Genomic DNA, 14,885 nt, shown 5'->3' with positions numbered 1-14,885 from the left:
AACACGTGCCATACTGTGGCCTTTCCAAGTGGCAAGCACAACAACAACAGCATCCGGGAAAAATCCGCAAAATTTCCGCTCCGAACCAAACTGGCAGACGTACACACACACACAACACATTTTCCAGTTGTGGTGAGTCAATTATATTTTAATAAACTACTAGCTGTTTTATGCATCGGTGCCATGGATTCTTAGAAACGAAGCACAAATCGAAAAACCCACATGCAACGTGGAATGGGGAAAATGTATCTTTCAGTGTGCTCGAAAGGAAGCGTTTAGCTTCTGGTAGGTACGTAATGGATGCCTATTAGAGTGTCACACGTTTGCTTGATATATGACAGGCAGGGAGGGTATGTTATCGAGAAAAGGCGTCTCTTGGGTATTGCTGTTCATTGGCAAGTTTTACCCATAGGAGAATCATTTTAAAAAGAAGCTTCTCAGTGGTGAACGTTATTTTCATTCATTCATTTAACACAAAACACAACCAAGCAGTTTAGACTCTACTAAATTTACTATCTCGTTTTGGTGAACTGTCAACCATATTAAAGTCCTTATTAATAAACTCGATTGTTTGACAAAAGCTCTCTAAATCGAGAAAACGGCGTTATGGTTGACAAATCGACTATCCGTTAAACAGCGCAAAGAGCTTGAAACTTATCGTAAGCTTTTACCCTAACATTCGCATTACGGTTGCCAAACGGAAACATGACTTTAACAAAAAAAAAGAACTCCATCAGCCGAGAGCTAGGGAAAAGATGTTTTACAGTTTTTTCAGATTTTAGAGCATTTCCGAATGATTCCGATTATGTGTGTTAGTAATTATGTATGAACTCAAAATGTATTTATTGATTTATTTAATTTTAAAAGGGGAGAAGGGGCCGGTGTTCGAGACGATAACGGCGCCGGTCTCGTACGGCAGGACCGCGGTTCAAATCCCATCCGGACCGCTCCCCCATAGTGAGGGCTGACTATCCAACTACGTGGAATCATTAAGTCTAGTAAACCAAAAATGACCAGCATGACCTTATGAAACCATTAGGTCAAGGAAGAAGAAGTTTAAAGGAAAACGTATGGAATATTATGGGAATGTATGGAACAATCTCTCATTACTCTTTGCTGCAACCAAGGACCTGCGCCTGGGAGATGGGCTTGCCTGTCTCCTCTTCAATCTGGCGCTAGAGAGAGCCATCCGTGACTCGGAGGTGGAAACTTCGGGGACCATCTTCTATAAGTCAGTCCAGTTCCTGGCATACGCTGATGATATAGACTTCACTGATTTGAGGCTCCTATGTAGCAGAAGCTTATGAAAGGATCGAGCGTGCGGCACAGAACCTCGGGTTGGAGATTAATGATATACAGAAAGGTGACCGCAACTTCAAAGTTTTCCAAAATTTCACCTATTTGGGATCAAAAGCCAGCACCGACAACAACATTGATGTTGAGTTACGCGCAAGGGTGCTGGCTGCCCACCGGTCATACTACAGCCTGAGGAAACTTCTTCACTCTAAATACCTGTCGCGACGGACGAAGCTGGGACTGTACAGAACATTTATAGTCCCAGTACTCAAATACGCCTCTGAGACATGGACTCTGTCCAAAACTGACGAAACCCTCTCAGCCGCGTTCGAGAGCAGGATGCTCAGAAGGACTTTTGGCCCCGTATGCGTGGAAGGACAATGGAGGAGCCACTACAATGACGACCTCTACGAGCTGTAAGATGATCTCACCATCGTGCAGCGAATTAGACTCGCCAAGCTCCGGTGGGCTGGTCAGGTCATGAGAATGACACCGGACGACCCAGCCCGTAAAGTCCTTTTAGGCCGTCTACACGGACAAAGGAGGCGTGGTAGGCCCAAATTGAGATGGAGTGATGGCGTTGATGCGTCCGCTTGAAAGACGACGGTACTAAACCGTGAGCGGTATCGAGGATTGTTGGAGCAGGCCAAGACCGCAAAGCGGTTGTAGCGCCTGATAAGTAAGTAAGTAAGTATGGAACAATTTCTCTCTCTCGAAAACGAATATTCTCCATCGCCGCCTCCAGCTTATTTGAAAAGTCTATGAAAATCTTATACTCAAACAATGTAACTTTTATCGAAACAGTAAATTTGGAGATACTCGGTAACAAATAAAAAAAAATAAGTATTTACTGTCAGTTCCTTATTTTTTGGATTTGACACCAACTGCATTACACTAAATATAATAAATTATATCAAATGATAAATTTTCTTATCATTTTTTATTCTTATCATCGGAGAAGAGGTATGATTCTCTAATATTAATAACATTTTACAGTACGTCCAGACTTGGGGACTTGGATTTTTTTTTATTGAGTGAAAGACGGCCTGGCCTTATTGCTATGTGGACTTGGATTTATTGTGTATGGGATTGTGATACACATTTTGCTCGACACCTCCTCAACTATGGAAACCAGAAAGAAAAATAAGAAGTATCGGCAGATCGGGTCCAACAGGTCTAAAAGATGTAGTGTTTTTTGAAGATGTACCCAAATATTCCTAATGCAGATAGTATTGCTGATATAGATTTCATTTAATTGTATTCCATTTTCAGAACTAGCCGTAAGTTCAATGAAACCGGTTGGAGCTGCAATTGCATTTGTTTATATTTTGTATACACCTTCGAACCGAAATTATCACTTTGACAGCTGAGTTTTAAAAAACAAAAGCTTGACGAGAGTTTGACTGCTCTAACTCGTAGTCATAATACCGATCAACTCGATATGTGATCAGGTTTATTTGAGAGTTTGTCTGTTAGAGAACCGTAATCAGCAATTATGTTCCCTATGGTGAACAAATGCCTGTGGTATTATTAAGCTTATTTGTTATAATTCAAATACAAGTAACTAAATTTTATAATATAACTACTACTGATGCGGCTTGAGGAAAGGGACAGCCGCTTTATTTTATTGCTTGTTTTTAGTACGGTGTGATATTTAATAATAATATAACCTTTATGTATTGCTATCAGAGAAGTACAGAGCCTGATAAGAAGTGCCTCTGATACCTATGGGAATTCTCAAAAAGACAATAATTTGAGTGATGCATAATATCACCCGTCGAATCATAATTCTTAACCCAACTGAGGGAAACACAATCAACACATTGTTCCTCGTGCCATCTTCAAGCGTTAGAAGTTAATATACATTTAACGCGATCTCGATTAACTATGCTACCGTTCCCAAAGTGTCCAATGTACCTTATCACATCCAATATTCTAAGTAACCTAAATCCTATTGTCCACCGAAGCTCGCGTGTTTCATTCTCACTTCCCCATGAACGATCAAACACAGAGACATAACTAATGACGTGCGATTTAATACAACAACAGCAACCCGACCGGTATAATGGAAAATCGAACATTGGTTCGACCGGCATTGTCGGAGAAACGGAACCGACCGGCCGACCGAAGGAAGTCGGAACACTCATGACAGATAACTAAAATTTATGGTCTTCAATTTGCACCAAACTGGTGTAGTGTTCGCTTGCGCCCGAGTGAAGTTGTTTTCTTGCGGTGCCTTGTGGCAAATTTTACGTGCCACTAGAGAGTGAGAGAGACCTACAGCTTTTGTCACAAATTCAAGATGCTTTGTCCAATTTTTCCTACAGCCATTGTACGCTGCGTTCCCCAGGACACTGGAGGACAAAATATTTGGTGGTCGTTCTTTCTTTCCTTGAACACGGCTTCAAGCTTTCTCACACCAGAAATTGTATCGAGTGAGCAATAAAAAAATATGTACAAATAACTATCCCCGGACTTAACACTGAAAATGGAAGCGATGACAAAACAATCCACTCGCTCGCATCAGGAAAGGTTCGGGGAACAGTTTGTGAACCAATTTGTGAGAAGCAAAGGAGACACTCCAAATGTACATTTTCCTCCTGAAAAATTGGATAAACTAGTGTCCGGTATGATAACCTTTTCGCTGCTGCCGGGGAATGATCCGATTACTAACGCTCTAGGTGTAACATAACCTCGCATCGCTGAGCTGAGCTCCTGCCATTTGTTTCTGTGCGTAGGATGATGGCGTGGAAAATCACTACCAGCCGCCGTAGGACGATTTCATTGGCCGTACAGCAGCAAATGGTGGTTTCTGCTTGCCGTTCGGTTTTATCCCTCTCTGTGGCGCATCGGTGCTCAAGGTGTGGCAAAGACGCAGCACAAGATCAGGCGCACATCCACTGTAACGCTGTAAACGTCTGGGCACACTTCAAGCAGCATTTTCATCCGGCAAATTGCGTAAGCTCACCCCGTTCGAGATATTGTTCTGTTGCTTGTTGCTTGGCCTTTCTTCGCACGAAATCCGATCCCAGTGGCAGTGGCGGTGGTGTGCTCGCATTCTTTTTTCGGCTTCCTACCCTTCAGGCAGGGATTTACGCAGGTGAAGTATCGCCACCGCTCGGACCCGTCCATCGGAGACAGGAGATTCTTGAACGCCACACGTATTCAGCCGCACCGAGAGAAGTGTGCTGTACATTTTAATTAAAATTGAATTATTTATTTCAATTCCAATTTCGCTGGCGCCAACGCAGGCCGCGCCGCACAGAATCGTATCACGCCGGGGATGGCAAACAATCGTATATTGATAATGGCAGTAAACGGATTACCGCATTATTCTGATACCTGTTAGGTATCTTGTCAATTAGGGGGGGTTGATTGCAATTCGTGCCGTGCCTCGCTAGTAGGAGAAATGAATAGGAAATTTATTTTACTGCAGTTAATGTGGTATTGCGTGGATTTATGCCACAGTTTATGAGTTACACATCTAAACACACAAAAAATCAATAATTAAATAACCTTTATGCGTTAGTGCACTTGAAAATCACCATTCATGTTACCACTTTTTTCGCTCTCGAAAGAAAAAAACCCCCCATTTGATTGATGGTAATTTGATTGAAACCGGTACGGGTTCCAATTACCTACACTAATTACCTGCCAGCACACAAAACAGAAGTGACATCCGCATGGGCTGCCACACCGGTTTTCCACCAACTCTCCATTATGGGTAAAAATAGCCATTCAAAATTAGCCTGATTGAGCTTTTATACTATTTGCTTGGGATGTCCCCAACACACAATCCCGACCCAAGCAAGTGGAAATAAAATATCATTTTAAGGAAGTGTTCCTAAACGACGGCGCCATTGAGAGATTAAATTCGAATATTTCATGCTTAGTGCATTGCTCGCTCGTCAGCCCTCCGGGGAGGAGTTCTCCGAGGCTGGTAGTTGTTTCACCGGTGCGTGAAGGCGGCGGAAACAGTCACCAAACGGTCGCATGCTCCTTTCAGAGCACTCAAACTCCGCTACCTTACACAGTAGTGTGGGCTCATAGGCCTTTGCAAATGAGTTCGTGCCAGTGGCGCCCAACATCTTGTTACTTCACCGTAATGTGTTCTGCGTGAGAGTTACGGTGAGTGTGCAAAGGTGGCCTTCCTCCGCTTACAGTGGGCCATTCCATCTACCGACGTCCGAGGTCTTCTTGTGAATAAAATATAATCTTTATTTATACACCTTTTCACCTCCGTACAACGGCACCACGGGGAAAGCGGACCGGGGACGTCTCAGCGTTGAGCAAGGTTACCGGGGTTGATAGCACTCTACACCGGAAGGAATATATGGCAAGAAGGTAAGCCTGCCTGCGTGTAAATATTGTAGCAGGCAATATTGTCCCCATCATCTTGAACGGCTTCTATCCTCGGCGAGGTTCACCCGTGGGAGCACCTTCCAAACGATCTTCCGTACAGTAAATTGAAACCTTGAGCCTACCCTCCCCAATCCAACGCACCTCGGTGTGCGGTGTGTTATGACTTCATGAATCCGGCGTGTCGTTAATTTAGTCACCGAATGAAGATGTTTAAACAGGCGGTTGTATTTTGTAGCTATTACACCACGTCACTTCCCTGCTACTGTTGGAAGGCTAGCCAACACGATTAGTCGCGCCTCTTCGACGCCTACCCTGGGCTCGATAACCATCCGCCATGCCTCCCACGATCACCACGCGCACCTAATTGCAGTCCATGAAAATATGCACCCAAAAATTTGAACACCCTTCGCTCGCAGATAGCTCCTCGCGTAACTTGCCTGTAGGTCACGTAAAAGATTCGCAGAACCATCCGTACCGCTGAAGCGGCTGAAGCGGTGCTTCATTAATCATCGTGACGTTTATTATGCATTCTTTTAGCGGCATCGGTATAATTTATGGGGGTGTAAACACACGGAAACTTTGACGGGCGAGGATGAGCCCGGGGATCAGGATTGTGGATTGTGCTAAACGAAATCATGTAAACGAACTTTGCTCGGCGTTGTCGTTCGGATGACACAAAGACGTGGCCGCGTGTCACGGTCGATAGCGAAGCAACCGTCTCTCGAAAGCTTATCTCCTTTCGCAGCGCAATGTCGGTTAATGGCTGCAAGCGGCTCAAGGTTAACGAGCTTTTTTTGCTAGATTGGTATGCTGTTCAGTTTAGGGTGGTTGAAGGGAGATTTACCATTACAGGAGCCGAACTTAGCAAGTAGAAGACAAGGGTTGGACACCAAATACAAATAGCGTTGATGTAGAATGTTTTTCAGTCCATTCAACAATTACATTCATATTTAAAACAATTAGGGTATAGGGGGGATTGGGGGATAACACACAATTTAAGCAATCTACGTCTTAATGTTGTTATGTCTTTAAGCTCACGTTGTTTTCAACATGAAGGCATTTGTTTTATCATCTGAGAAAAACTGTTATGGAATTGCTAGCTATGTAATCGAAAAATGTAGCTTGTAACTTGAAAGCCATTACAGCTGAGTGAAGAATTATTTCGAAAGTCGCCTTAACCAGTGCGACGTTATTTACAGTGATGTCAGGCCGGCCTTTGACTTGGCAACCCAAACTCTTCCTGGTTGTGTAAATATGTGAACCAGATCTTTCCGCAGATATGGTTAAATGGACCAAACATATCTCTCCGGTCGGCTAGACCACATTGAAGATGGAAGGACGCAGCAAATTTTGGTTGAGAAGCCGTGAGAGAAAGGCAGCAATCGTGAACCTCTGTTATTTCTTCTCTGCGTAAATGATGTCAATCTACTACTTTCTTAGCAGAAGATATTGATATACGTTGATAATGTTAAGCTTTTCGCTGCAGTCATGCAAATGAATGTGTATCCTTTCTGAAAGCTCTAGATATTCCCCATTCCCCGGTGCGCTCAAAAGCTGCCATCGATTGATGATCAAGTTATGTCGTTCGTGGAGTTCAAAAATTCAATACAATTCAACTACCACGTCAAGAATAATACATTCCGGGAATACTCCTCGACAAAACACTTACATAGCTTTATAGGCCGCACATGACTGACATCCAGAGTCGCTAAGGAGTTCCGAGACCAGAATTGCATAAGAAAGAGTTATTGTTCTTCAGTCTTAGCAGAGTTGTAATATAGTAGAACTGCTTTGTAACCCTCTACTCTGGTTTGGCATCAGCGAATTGAGGTTGTACAAAAAAAACAGCAACGAGATTCATTATTACTCTTCTCTCCTGGAGTCGTGAAGACATAACGTCAGTCGATGGTTGTCGCTAGGTCTGTAGCATCTCTCAACTAGACTAACGAACGGCCAGTGCATGTATTTGAAGGGTTTAATAGTCCAAGACTCTTGAACGTAGTTGGGTCGATGTATTATCCTGTGTGTATATAATTATTTAGTTCATGAAGAGAATAAATATTTTCGATGAACGATAAAACTTAAACTTTTTTTTGTATGAATAACGGTCTGCTCAACCGGTCTTGGCCTGCTTGGCTACAATCCTCGATACCGCTCACGGTTCAGCGCCGTCGTCTGTTAAACCATTATCCTGGCCTTTCGGGCGGACGAATCAACGCCATCACGCCTTTTCAGCTTAGCCCACACCTAGAACTCTGTTCGTGTGGTCGGCCTTAAAGGACTTTATGAGCCGGGTCATCCGGTGACATTCTCATGACATGACCAGCCCACCGGAGCCTGGAGTGTCTTATTCGCTGCACGATAGTGAGATCATCGAACAGGTCGTGGAGCTCGTCTTTGTACCGGCTCCTCCATTGTCCTTCAACACATACGGGGCCAAAAATCCTTCTGAGCATTTTCCTCTCGAACGCGGCTAAAAGGGCTTCGTCAATTTTGTACAGAGTCCATGTCTCAGAGGCGTATGTGAGTACTGGGACTATAAATGCTCCGTACAGTCCCAGCTTCGTCCCTCGCGACAGGTGTTTAGAGTGGAGAAGTTTCCTCAGGCTGTAGTATGACCAGTTGACAGCCAGCACCCTATACAATTCAAGCGCGACTGTGACTTGTGTGCGGAGCAGCGTTAAAATGTGTCCCATCAATTCACTTACAACAAATCAATCAAGCTATCAGTAATGTCAGGACAGGACAGGCAGTCCCTTACGAATAAGAAAAAGTAATCAAACTTCAAACAAAAAGTATTAAAATACGGATGTTAATCGAAAGAAGTTTTCCCCCCAACATTTCTTATTTGCTTTATAAACAATAGCCCACTCATAGCCCGTTTCCAAAGTATCCTTTTCGTTCTAAACAAAGACCCAAATCACACGCTCGGCTGATCGGCACAAACTTTATAATTGCAAAACAATACTACAAACGAAAACAAACACACGCTCTAAACTTAATGGGCAACATGCACGGTTCGTTACGATTAGCCATGGGACATGGTTAAGTTTCTCAACACTGAATCCTTCCTCCTCACTGCTCTCTTATTAATTCGATTGTCATCGCTGTTCTTTTTTTTTTCAAACCCGAACGCAAACCTTTTCTTATTTCGCCCTATCGTTCGCAGCACTTTATGAGGGTTGCCGACATTGAAGCGTTAGGAAGAAACAAAGCTTTCGCCAATGTTAGATTTTCCACCTGTACAAACAGTACACCATTCCCAGATGGCGGAAAATTCGATTTCCGATCGACATCTGTTTACTGTATTCTTGTTTGCTTCCTACACCGCTCATTGCACCGTACCTTTCACCATCGGCAGAGAAACCCGTGACCCGTTCGCGAATTTCTTGCACTGTAATGGGGTATATGGACACAATTTTTATGCTCCACAATCGGGCAAAGGCGCGCCTTTGAACCCTTCCCCCATTTTACACGGGCTTGAATCTTCCAGGAAAGCGGGCAGTATTGTTTTCTTCGCCAAAATCAAACTGCCCAAAACGGGAGGCGAAAATCTGATAAAACTTTTTCCTGCTGATATTCCCAAACGGGTTTCGATGGAGGCTCTTCCCAAAGCCCACCGGTACACGGCGGGCTAGTATGATATTGGTTATATAGCTAGGTGCCGTCCTGATGCTACGGGTGGGCAGACATAAAATTTTTCCTTACAACCCGAGCCGTGATTCTAGCATATACGGATAAATCCACTCGGTGGAGTCTGCCAAAACCTAGGGACGAAACAAAATAACGAGATAGGTTTAGTGTGTTCCGGCCAAATTCCGCGTCCCGATGCCGAGCGGTACCGGAGGGAAGGTTTACATTACAATTCCCACCGATGCACAAAGCATATTACTGGTACAGCAACCGTTCATTGGCTCACGTGCTCATGGGTCGCGTTTTTCGCAAAGGCTTCGTTCGTGTGGAAATGGAATCGGCAGAGTAAAACAAAAACATTCGCCCACCGTACCATGTGAAACGGGTTGAAGCTTTCCGTGGTCAGCGCGGTCATGGGCCGATGGAAAAACCAACAGCAAAAACTGTTTAAAAAAAAAAGAACTCAACACACGCGCATTTGCGCTTCCCTTCGGGCAAGTGCAAAACGGAGAACGATCACAAGAAAAACGTGCAAAACGTGAACAACATTTTCTTCGTCCCGGGGTACTCAGTCGCGTCAAGGAACTTTACAAAACGGACTGCAACGAGACGATGAAGCAGCTTGCTCGGAAACATTATTCATTTTCCACGAGAAAGAAGGCACGCGATATGTCCCATGCGAGAAGCATGGTAAGCTCTTCGATGGTACCGATTCGGGTAGCTGGGACAAGGAAAAACGGAACCACTTGCTTCGTACGAGTTGAATCCATCTCGCCAAACGGGCCTGTCATGATCCGTGGTAAAAGATGTGAAGGTATCATGAGAACTGCTTTCTGCGGAAAAATGCGGTACTTGTGCATGTATATCACAAGTGGATCGATCACATGGAGCTAGTTCGTGGAGGTGATGATAAGCTACTGAGACTAAATAAAACTTTTAACACGCACTATAAGCTAAGAAAAGAATTAGCATTGATGATGCTAAAATACCCAATTTCCTTATTTGTTTTAACGAAGCAATCCAGTCTATTCCACAGAAGAAACGACCAGTTTCCAGAGGGTGAGTATTCCTTTCGCAACCCTTCACCGGACATCCATGCAACGAAACCGCAACAAAGCCCCACTCAGCTGCAATGCAGGAGTTTCCTCTTCCAATATCCCTTCAATAAACAAGGATCAAACCTCACGGCGTCATATGTGCGTGTGTGTGTGGTAAAGGCAAGGTTCCTATCGTTCCCTTTGGCCGGATCTATTTCTCCCGTTTTTTCGATGACACTATCATCATTACCGAAGCGATGGTTCGACGAATAGGTAAGCACTGTACGCAACGGCAGCCGTATAAATCCATTAAAATCGAGTACTTTGAATTTGTAATCCAACCATCCCCCCTGCTATGCTTCCTCCGGTCGTAGCGACTGGTGCACGTAACAATCAAAGCTCTGTACGCAAAAACCACCTTCACCGCAGGGCATACCGGACATTGGAATGGAAGGTACCGGGAAATCCCTTCCGAAGCCGCTCTTTGAACCGTTCCCAGCAGCAGCAGATGACGATTGCACATTGGATGGTTTTGGTGGTTTTTGTATCCCGTTTCCTTCGGTGAATATGAATATTTATCATTTTGAAAATAATGAGATTTCTTGCGGGAGGGTATCGATTCGTGATGCCAATCGTAAAGTGCGTGAAGGAAGCAAATCAAAGCCGGGATAATTTTATTCATTTCACCATGGGAAAGCTTTCACGTGCGCTTGTGATGTAAATTGGTGCTGTGGTGCTCAATATGCTGTTTTAAGGTTTAAAAAATACAATCTCGAAAGGTTTCGGCCTGCCATTTATGGCTTTCTATGACTTGGTATTACCCGTAGCTGGATAGTAAAATCAGTTCTGCGTTCGGGAAGGCGTTCTTGATGGGATTTGAACCCCGGTCCTACCGTGTGAGGACCGGCGCCGCTATCGCCATCATGATTATGATTGGCTTCACAAACTCCGCGATTTTGAAGACTCCTGAAACACGTTAGTCCTCTAGGGGGACTATGCTGGCAGAGCACGCCAATGTACTTGTCATTTTCAAGCAACTGGTACTAAGGAACTATATTTGGCGATGTGTGCATTACTAGAATGAACTACGATCTGGGTAAGCTGTTTGGCAGCGCAGAAGGATTCGATGGCTGGGGTTCCTGATGAGGATTATGCCCCATGAAGAAGGTACTCGTCAGCGATCCGTTCTGCACTAGGCGTAGAGAAGCACAGCGAGTCAGACCTGAGGGAAATCGGATGCAGCCATGGGACGTGTTTCCTGGAAACGGATTGGACACCAGGCCATGTCTGTTAGACGTGCCTTACCCTCCGCAGACCAAAAAGAACAAGGAGAAGCTGCAGGATACTTAGTACGACATGCAACGAAACATTCTGAATGGGATTCGATAGCTGCCTTTTTGTGTTAGTAACTGGCACAGCTGCCAAGTTCTGCCAAGGTGTGCCAAGGCACACCAAGACTCCAATTTTGAACGTCTACAAGTTGCTATTCGTTCAACAAATGAAATTCTATTTTCATCTTATTTCTCCTTTTTAACAAAAAGATTTACCAAAATTTGTAGAATTTTTATCAAAACATAAGCACGTTGTACCGAACTGGGATGACATTAATCGTAGTTTTTCGTAGTATAATCGTAGTTATACAAACATCAGTATGGTCGTAATGATGGTTTCTATAACATAAATTTTATAATCTATTTCAGACGTTTTGAACAATTGTATAGATTTAATGTTGAACACAATTTCTAGGATGGAATGTTGTAAATGAACTTCTCCTTTAACTCTATCACTTCGAGTCGTCTTGGGTAGAGTCACTCGATATCCGAGCCTGCCGTGTAAAGCCCGGTGTCGCTACTTCATCTTCCATCGAATCGCAACCCCATCACAAACGAACACAATTTCAAAAATTCATCCTTTTTACAGCCAGCTTTTATAACATTTTCATAAACTCACGTTAGTCTTTTTTTTACCATTTCCACAACTACACCGAAGGAATTATCATGGTTTTAAAATGCCACGTACCAACCATTCTCCTAGTTGAGGCCGAAAAACGGCACCAACTCGTAGCACAACAGTCGTAAAACGCTGACTAGTCTGCCAAAAAGGGAAGACCGTAGTAGAGTAATATACTGCATCCGGCTCAGCGACCACTGCATCAGGATTCGAGTTCAGCGGGATTAGAATGGGAATTTAAAATCAACGAACGGCTAGAGTGTAAACATTCGGTGCAACATTCCATTGAGTTCGGAAAACGAACTCCATTCCATTCCAAACGCTGCCATATGTTATGCCTTAAGCCTTGTCTTTTACATGACATACACCCAAAACAAGCCTTTTTTTAAGCCAGTTTTCCTCTATCGATTTTGTCTGGATGGTTCACATGCAGCACTGCCAAACCGACGACAGTACAACGCTGGTGCCAAACTGTCCCGCTTTTGCGACTGCGGGAATGAAAAATTACACGCTGAGTCATACCAGCCCGACCAGGATTAATGGTTATTCAAATAAGGAGCGGATGCCAGAATGTGGCCTATGATTTCAAACTAATGTCCTACTCTAATTTTAAATTACTATTTCAACTAAGACAACATTTTTGTACAATAATATTGTTAATGCCTCAATAAATTAGCAGTCCTGCGTGATTATGTTAAAAGAAAAGCGAGTTAATACAGCCCTTATCAGCTTTATCTGCATCACTGGGTTACAAGAAAGAAATCAACAATGCAAACGCCAAGGCCAAAAAGGTGTGTCCTTTTGCTTCAAAAAAAAAAACTTCTAGCACAGCACAGCAAAAAAATGTGATCGAAGACGCGCAGTACAGTAGCAGCATCGCTAATAGAGTCATCTTGAATTCTAATTTCTTCCAGCTCGTGTTGATTGTATCACGCAACCAAGTTTTCATCGCAATTGGACACGCTCCGGAGGTCTATTTGCCACAATGTTAGTCTTGCTTCTGCAGCAAGGGAAGTATGGATAGAAGATTAAATGCGATTGAACTTATCGGATAACATGGACATTATGAACACAGCAAAAACGCTCATTCAATGCAAAAATATACGGTGGAGTTTTTAAAGAAATGTTTCCAATACAAACCCTGCACAGAATTCTACTGTACTCCATTTACATTCGTAAGCTGATCAAGATTCCGCTTGGTACAGCATGTGGTGAGAGTATCGTTAAATCGATTGAATAATAAATGAGATGCAGGAACGGGTGAGCGAAAACATGCTTCTCCAAGCAAAGCCAGCATCTTGTCGTGGAAAGCTTCGTTGGTAAAGCTCGTCAGGTAGGTGTAGTTGAGGCATGAACACCCGCTCCAATGATCGATCGGACAATTCGGAGCATTCTCAAAATATTGCCCATTTCTGCAATGGCACTTCAAACGTTCCACATGTAATAGCCTCATCCATTCAGAAGGGGCCGTAAATTAGACATCACTCAGAACTACGTTATATAACAATGTATAGTTTTCGAGGGTCCTTGCGCAATAAGGATGATGAGTGAATGCGTTTGCAGTACTGAGAGAAGTGCATCAGCGCTCTGTATGAACTGCAGCACTTGTATTTCAGGCTCTTCACACATCCTTTCCCAGGATGAATCCATAATTCTCGTTTACGTTTTACTTTGGAATAAAATAGACAAGGACGATCGATCAGCCGATGGCAAGAGTGTCCCTTGTTCAATATTGTCTTTGGCAAATAGAGTTTCAAAGCTTCACTTTCACTTCACTTCATATAACATGTTTTTAAATGGATTCTATAACAAAACCACTTACCTTAATACAAGCAGGTGCGATAACTCCAAAAATCAGCTGTAGCTATGAATCCTTCAGATAGACACTCCACTTCAGCAGCAGCACCACCAGAGCCTTGAAAATGATTCACAGTCAAGCACACATACGCACCCAAACACACGCACTGGCAGCACTGAACGGAGCACACACTTCTCACCGTTTTCTGCCACTGTAGGTGTGACGACAGTGAGTAAGGGAAAAGTTCGCCTTTTCCTTTGACCCTATGCGTTTTCCCTACAGGTTGTGGGTTGTCCCGGACCAAAAAACAACTCAACCAACCACCTGCAGTAGGACAAGTGGGTGGTACGGAAGGAGACAAATACAAAACAATAATACAACCTGTTTAGTAGTACGGGTTGACTTGTACGTTTGCAACGGTGTGTCATTTTGGAGAATATGTTGCTTGCATGAAAAATAGTCCCTGCTATTTTAAACTAAGAACAGACATCAGTGTTCAAAGACGATCTTGATATGGTAGAATAACAACAAAAATACTGGCAATGAAATTTACTCATATAAAACATATTTCTTTAATAATTCAGGCAATCCTATGCTACATTCAACATAAAAAAAAGGTTGTAAAAAAAAGGTTCTCTCAAACAGACGTACATAAGTAAGTTTGTCATCCAAGCTATTGTCCTAGTAAAAAGGCGAACTATTGTGCGATTTTTTAGCAGATGTAAAATTTTAGTTACAAAAATATTTAATTGCGTTGTATAAGTTTCACATTAGCTTTTTTCGTTTAAACCATTTACCGAGGAACGCAA

General features: G+C 43.3%; 1 protein-coding gene across 2 annotated transcripts in view; it reads right to left on the bottom strand.

Annotated features, from left to right (window-relative positions):
* LOC118506034 (kinesin-like protein unc-104) overlaps positions 1 to 14,404 on the bottom strand; it is a 44,614-nt gene extending 30,210 nt beyond the window's left edge. For both annotated transcript variants that reach the window (XM_036042653.1, XM_036042658.1), the window contains exon 1: positions 14,101 to 14,404. The gene's annotated coding sequence lies outside the window, so the exon portion shown is untranslated. The remainder of the gene's footprint in view (positions 1 to 14,100) is intronic.
* Positions 14,405 to 14,885: the final 481 nt, after the last annotated feature.

This window comes from Anopheles stephensi, chromosome 2 (assembly GCF_013141755.1).
Source record: "Anopheles stephensi strain Indian chromosome 2, UCI_ANSTEP_V1.0, whole genome shotgun sequence".
NCBI lineage: Eukaryota > Metazoa > Arthropoda > Insecta > Diptera > Culicidae > Anopheles > Anopheles stephensi.
Note: the sequence above shows the minus strand (reverse complement) of the source record. Positions and strands in the feature narration are given on the sequence as shown.